The sequence below is a fragment of the Choloepus didactylus genome, chromosome 10 (assembly GCF_015220235.1).
Source record: "Choloepus didactylus isolate mChoDid1 chromosome 10, mChoDid1.pri, whole genome shotgun sequence".
In the NCBI taxonomy this organism is placed as follows: domain Eukaryota; kingdom Metazoa; phylum Chordata; class Mammalia; order Pilosa; family Megalonychidae; genus Choloepus; species Choloepus didactylus.
This window is the reverse complement of record NC_051316.1, coordinates 25,299,098-25,307,085: the sequence shown is the minus strand read 5'-3', so window position 1 is coordinate 25,307,085 and position 7,988 is coordinate 25,299,098.

Here is a 7,988-nt window from a genome sequence, read left to right as displayed (position 1 = left end):
TGCCGGGAACACAAGGGTTGGCAGAATAGATTCACTTTCTCCACTTCAAGTGTTGAGAGTCTAATGAGGGAGGCAGAGTGTAATCAAAAAGCCACTCAAGTACACAGTGGCAAACTGGATTAATTGTTATAAAGGAAGAGAACACGTTGCAGAAAAAACTTAAAACAGCAGCAACCTGAGGCAGCTCCTTTGGAAGGAGGGTAGCAGGAAAGATCCAGGTGATTATACAGGTTACATGAGATGTGGATGACTATCAGAAGAGGGAAAAAGCTCTCTCCAAGCAGCACAGAGAATAACAGGCAATAGAATTGAAAAGAATCTTAGACTGGCTCAAAGTGGTTTAGCAGCAATCCACAAAGAATTGTGTACTATGCAAATAGGAAAATTACAATGTCCAGAGTTCCACAGGGTGTGTCCCTTCCTGGTGAAAGTTCAGTTCTTCCGGATCTCCCAACACAACGTGTGGCTACCACAGCAAGGAATCTGCCTAGTTGATGGTGACAGGCAAAACTCCACTGATCACTTCTTGGGTGGGTGTCACCTATTCCCAGGCCAGGTAGTGTCTTCAGTGTGTCTCTGGAACCTGTAGCTCCAAGCAGGAACCTCTCTGTGTGACAAGCCATGTTCACACTCAGGTTCTCACTCTGGGCCTCCAAAGCAAGGAGTCGCCAGTCCTGAATCCCATGTGGCACAGCCCACTGCATCTGGCTGAGCTGACCATGCAAAGAAAGCAGGAAATCACAAGGACACGGTGTGCCTATGCCATCCTGGGGCTTTCTCCTCTAGAACTTAGCTGGGTTTCAGGAAGTTATTACTGCCTCCCTCAGAGGGATGAACCCATTCTTGTTCCAGCTCTTATGTCCTTCACACATCTCCGTTATTCCTATCCCTGGAACAATGTTCTGGTCTAGAGACTGAATGATCATCGTAGTTGTTCTTGACACAACTTACTTTATTTATTCCTTGACACAACTTACTTGGAACTAATCAGACAATAGAGTTATGCTTAAAGTGTTTCCCACACTCATAGAAATACAGTGAAAATATCAGTGGAATGTGCCCTATTTCTTTAGTCCTAAGAAGGTATCAATTTTAAAACAATCAGTTTTATAACAAGGTCAAGGAGGGGAAAGAAACCATAGAGAAAATATACCTTCAATTTTAAGACTCGCACTGATTTTAGAAAATTGGAAAAGCATGTCTCATCATTGGAGAAATATAATAGACTCAATATACCAAACAATAATTGAATTATTTTAGTAGCCCCATAATCAGAGTCAGCTCCACAATTTTAGAAGGGCGTTGATGAATATGTACAGCACCAGAGGAAGGGGAATACACATAAATAAATATGATTGCTTGGAGTTACGAGACCAGAGGTTGGGGTGGGTGATGTCATATGGAAGAGAGGCCAACAGTGCTCAAAACGCACAGGTCCAGAGTGGGTGGCTGGGGTCTATAAAGAAGGATGTTTCAATTCTGGGCAATGGTGAGCTTTCCAATGAACAGGACTCTCCTGAGCCCCTCTTTCTGCACATCTGGGCAGCAGCTGGAAGGGACACCGTGTGCAGGACTTCTCAAATGTAGGGTGTTGAATTAGATGAGGATGTATGAGGAGAGAGGAAAGGTGGTGGGAAGGGACTTCAGCAATAACCCATCAGACACTCAGATTTTATAGATGAGAGTCCTAAAACCCAGGGAACAGATCAATAAAGCAATTGATAAATAACTGAGCACTGCTGAAACCCCAAATGTGCAGTTGCAGTGACTGGAGTTGTGTGGCTGGGCTCTCGACAATTCCCAAGTGCAGCCACCTGTTTCGGTTTGCTAATGCTGCCATTTGCAAACATACCAGAAATGGATTGGCTTTTATAAAGGGGGTTTATTTGGTTACAAAGTTACAGTCTTAAGGCCATTAAATGTCCAAGGTCAGGCATCAACAATAGGGTACCTTCACTGAAGGATGACCAATAGCATCCGAAAACCTCTGTTAGCTGGGAAGGCATGTGGCTGGCATCTGCTTGCTTCCAGTTGCATTTCAAAATGGTGTTCTCCAAAATGTTACTCTTGAGGCGTTTTGTCCTCTCTTAGCTGAAGCTCCAAAATGTCACTCTCAGTCGCTCTCCAAAATGTCACTCTTAGCTGCTCTGAGGTCCTACTGTCTGTGAACTCCTTTATATGACTCCAGTGATCCAGTTAACACCCACCCTGAATGGGTGGGGTGACACCTCCATGGAAATTATCCAATGAAACATTTCACTCACAGTTGATTGAGTCACATCTCCATGGAAACACTCAATCAAAGGATTCCAATCTAATCAACATTAATACATCTACCCCAGCAAGATTGCATCAAAGAACATGGCGTTTCAGAGGACATAATACATCCAAATTGGCACACCACCCCATCACAGGGAGAATTAAAGATACAACTTGTTTTTCTCTTATAAGTGTGGCTTTTATGAAGTTGGTTCCTGCTCATGCTTCTATAAATGCCCCTACTGATACATAGGCATCATACCTCATTCATTTTGCTCGCACGTTAGAGCCCCTTTTCATGTTTGTAGACTGGTAAATCTGGATTCCTCATAAATCTTGTTTATTCACTCTAACAAAACTTTCTCTAGAAGTTTTACCATTTTGTAGAGGATTCATTCCAAAATATTATATTCCTTGAAGTGCTTAACTCAGGAAGTTGAAGGCATTTATTTCAATTCTGAAGCCCTCCTTGTCAGCTAGGGATACTAAAGTCATTCACACTGACATGTAGATTTGCCTTCTTACTTTCAGTTGTGGTGGTAATCTCCAAAAACCTTGTTTTTTAATTGATTATTTCCAGAAGACACTTATTTCTTATGCTAAAGCAATGGAAATTTCTAGTCAATGAAAAGGTTTAGTTAGCACACAGAATGGGACATGCATGCAATAAAAGCAGAAGTTTAAGTCCTCTGATACGGAAGAAAATATGCCTCAAATAGTCATTATGTTTTCTCCTAAAATTTCACCCTCAGCTTCTTTAAAGTGCACATAGAATATGTTGTTACTTTCAGAGATGGAAAACCACAAAAAAATACATTAATTGAGATAAGATGTTTATTTGCATTAAATTTTAAAGGAGGGAAACATCGTGCAAAATGTCTAGCATAACAGACAACATTCTCAATAACAGCTTTGTCAAAATCATGAGTATATGTTTCATGCCATTTACTTATTTTTCTTTATCTGGAGTAAAGTTAGACAATTTGACTAATGTCAGCCTAGGAAAAAGGAACTCAAGTTAGGTAAATGCTATGAGCAGGATAAGCAGAACCAGGAGGCAATGTGGTTTATATCCTAGTTGCTTCTAAACCTTTCTGGAGGAAATGCTGAAATTTTCACAGAAGCTGCATGAAACAAGAGTTTGGCTGAAGAAAATCCAGGAAGAACATCAACCCCCATTCACGTTCTCAGAGCCGGTGGCCTGCTAGTTTCATAGCTGCGTAATGGGGCTCCCTACTTCTAGAAAGAAGGAACCGAAACACTTAGAATTTTACCAAAACATTTAATAGGCATAAATTCAAGCTCTTTAACATGGTATCATCTGGAACTTGATCTGCAGTTTTGCTCTATTTGTTTGGGGGTTGGTGTGTTTTTTCTTTTTGTTATTCTGGGTGTGGTGGGGTTTTTTTTTTTTGCCATTTTAACCATTCTTAAGTTTATAATTCAGTGGTATTCATTACTTTCACAATGTTGTGCTACCATCACCACCATCCATGAATAAAACTTTTTCATCACCCCAAATAGAAACTCTCTACCTTTTAAGCAGTAACTCCCATTCCCCACTACCCTTAGGCTCTGGTAACCTCCAACCTACTTACTGTCTCTATGAATTTGCTTATTCTAGATAGTTCACATACATGGTAAATGGAATCACACAGTATACATTCCGGCTTATTTCACTTAGCATAATGTTCTCCTGGTTCATCCATGTTGTAGGATGTAACAGAACATCCTTCCTTTTTATCCCCCAACTAGTTAAAATGTCAGCTATAGTTGATCAAGCCTTGCCACTGCTATGCACACCTTCCTCGCACCTCTTCCTATTACAATTTTACATAGATAAGCAAGGATCTTTGATTTAACATCTGCCTCCCCTCTAGACTCTTAATAAGTCTGTTTTTTTTCAGTGTCTGACATTTGCAAATACTTAATAAATATTTTCCTTTAACGAATAAAGAAATTAATTAAATGACACTAGGCTTCCTGCTTGAGAATCTATCCCTCCTTTTATTTTTTTTTTTATTTTTTTTTTTATTTTTTTTGTTTTTTTCTTTTCTTTTTTATTGTAGAATATAATATATATACATAAAAGTGACAACTTTCCAGGTACAATTTAACGAGTAATTAGAGAGCAAATTTCAAAGAATATTATAGGTTATAATTCCACAGTTTCAGTTATTTCCTTATTATGGAATATAATATACAAAAAGGTATTACCTTTCAAAGTATGATTTAACAAGTAGATATAATGGAAATTTCCAAAGTTATACATTATAGTACCATAGTTTCAGTTATTTCCTTATTGTGAAATACAACATATATACAAAAAGATACAGATTTCAAATTACCATTTAAAGGTAGCTATAGAACAAATTTCAAAGGATGCTGTGGGTTACAGTTCCACTATTTCAATTCTTTCCTTCTAACTATTCTAATACCCTAGCAACTAAGAAAAAGAAAATTATATAAAGATTCAGTATTCATAATCCTTTGTTAAATTCCATCTTGTCTGTTGCTGCCCCTTCCTCTAGTTCAGTCACTTTCCCGATCTTCAGGGAGTTAGAGTTTTGAGACATATAAATGTGTGACTTGGATTCCAAATCGCCATTTAGGGTATGTTGTTTTTTTTTTTTTTTTGTAATCATGTTTTATTGTTGAATACAGCATATATACATAAAGGCAATAGCTTTCGGAGTGAAATTTAACAAGTAGTTAGTAAATTTCAAAAAATATTATAGGTTACAATTCCACAGTTTCAGTTATTTCCTTATTAGGAAATATAACAAGTGTACAAAAAGGTGATATCTTTCAGAGTTTCAAGGTATGCCTTAACAAGTAGATACATAGGAAATTTCCAAAGTTGTTATGAGTTGTAGTACCATAGTTTCAATCATTTCCTTGTTGTGAAATAGAACATATATATACACAAAGATATAACTTTCAAATTACAATTTAACAAGTAGCTATAGAGCAAATTCCAAAGGATGCTGTGGGTTACAGTGCCACCATTTCAGTTCTTTCCTTCTACCTATTCTTTTTTTTTTTTTTTTTTTTTTAATCATCATTTTATTGAGATATATTCACATACCACGCAGTCATACAAAACAAATTGTACTTTCGATTGTTTACAGTACCATTACATAGTTGTACATTCATCACCTAAATCAATCCCTGACACCTTCATTAGCACACACACAAAAATAACAAGAATAATAATTAGAGTGAAAAAGAGCAATTGAAGTAAAAAAGAACACTAGGTACCTTTGTCTGTTTGTTTGCTTCCCCTACTTTTCTACACATCCATCCATAAACTAGACAAAGTGGAGTTTGGTCCTTATGGCATTCCCAATCCCACTGTCACCCCTCATAAGCTACATTTTTATACAACTGTCTTCGAGATTCATGGGTTCTGGGTTGTAGTTTAATAGTTTCAGGTATCCACCACCAGCTACCCCAATTCTTTAGAACCTAAAAAGGTTGTCTAAAGTGTGCGTAAGAGTGCCCACCAGAGTGATCTCTCGGCTCGTTTTGGAATCTCTCTGCCACTGAAGCTTATTTCATTTCCTTTCACATCCCCCTTTTGGTCAAGAAGATGTTCTCCATCCCACGATGCCGGGTCTACATTCCTCCCCGGGAGTCATATTCCACGTTGCCAGGGAGATTCACTTCCCTGGGTGTCTGATCCCACGTAGGGGGGAGGGCAGTGATTTCACCTTTCAATTTGGCTTAGCCAGAGAGAGAGGGCCACATCTGAGCAACAAAGAGGCATTCAGGAGGAGACTCTTAGGCACAAATACAGGGAGGCCTAGCCTCTCCTTTGAAGCAACCGTCTTCCCAAGGGTAAAACTTATGGTAGAGGGCTCAACCCATCAAACCACCAGTCCCCTATGTCTGTGGTCATGTTAGCAACCATGGAGGTGGGGTAGGCGAATACCCCTGCATTGTCCACAGGCTCCTCAAGGGGGCACTACATCTTTTTTTTTTTTTTTCCTTGTTTGTCTTTTTTCTTTTTTTTTTTTTTTTTTTTTAACTTTCCCTTCTTTTTTCAAATCAACTGTATGAAAAAAAAAGTTAAAAAGAAAACAAACATACAATAAAAGAACATTTCAAAGAGACCATAGCAAGGGAGTAAGAAAAAGACAACTAACCTAAGATAACTGCTTAACTTCCAACATGTTCCTACTTTACCCCAAGAAAGTTACATAATATAGCAACATTTCAGTGAACTTGTTCCTACTACATCCATCAGAAATTAACAGACCATAGTCATTTCTGGGCGTCCCCAGAACGTTAAATAGCTTATCTGTTCTTCTTGGATTATTGTTCCCCCTTCCTTAATTGCTCTCTACTGCTAGTTCCCCTACATTCTACATTATAAACCATTTGTTTTACATTTTTCAAAGTTCACATTAGTGGTAGCATATAATATTTCTCTTTTTGTGCCTGGCTTATTTCGCTCAGCATTATGTCTTCAAGGTTCATCCATGTTGTCATATGTTTCACCAGATCGTTCCTTCTTACTGCCGCGTAGTATTCCATCGTGTGTATATACCACATTTTATTTATCCACTCATCTGTTGAAGGACATTTGGGTTGTTTCCATCTCTTGGCAATTGTGAATAATGCTGCTATGAACATTGGCGTGCAGATATCTGTTCATGTCACTGCTTTCCGATCTTCCGGGTATATACCGAGAAGTGCAATCGCTGGATCGAATGGTAGCTCTATATCTAGTTTTCTAAGGAACTGCCAGACTGACTTCCAGAGTGGCTGAACCATTATACAGTCCCACCAACAATGAATAAGAGTTCCAATTTCTCCACATCCCCTCCAGCATTTGTAGTTTCCTGTTTGTTTAATGGCAGCCATTCTAACCGGTGTTAGATGGTATCTCATTGTAGTCTTAATTTGCATCTCTCTAATAGCTAGTGAAGCTGAACATTTTTTCATGTGTTTCTTGGCCATTTGTATTTCCTCTTCAGAGAACTGTCCTTTCATATCTTTTGCCCATTTTATAATTGGGCTGTCTGTACTATTGTCATTGAGTTGTAGGATTTCTTTGTATATGCAAGATATCAGTCTTTTGTCAGATACATGGTTTCCAAAAATTTTTTCCCATTGAGTTGGCTGCCTCTTTACCTTTTGAGAAATTCCTTTGAGGTGCAGAAACTTCTAAGCTTGAGGAGTTCCCATTTATCTATTTTCTCTTTTGTTGCTTGTGCTTTGGGTGTAAAGTCTAGGAAGTGGCCTCCTAATACAAGGTCTTGAAGATGTTTTCCTACATTATCTTCTAGGAGTTTTATGGTACTTTCTTTTATATTGAGATCTTTGGTCCATTTTGAGTTAATTTTTGTGTAGCGGGTGAGGTAGGGGTCCTCTTTCATTCTTTTGGATATGGATATCCAACTCTCCCAGCCCCATTTGTTGAAAAGACCATTATGGCTCAGTTCGGTGACTTTGGGGGCCTTATCAAAGATCAGTCGGCCATAGATCTGAGGGTCTATCTCTGAATTCTCAATTCGATTCCATTGATCTATATGTCTATCTTTGTGCCAGTACCATGCTGTTTTGGCAACTGTGGCTTTATAATAAGCTTCAAAGTCAGGGAGTGTAAGTCCTCCCACTTCGTTTTTCTTTTTTAGAGTGTCTTTAGCAATTCGAGGCATCTTCCCTTTCCAAATAAATTTGATAACTAGCTTTTCCAAGTCTGCAAAGTAGGTTGTTGGAAT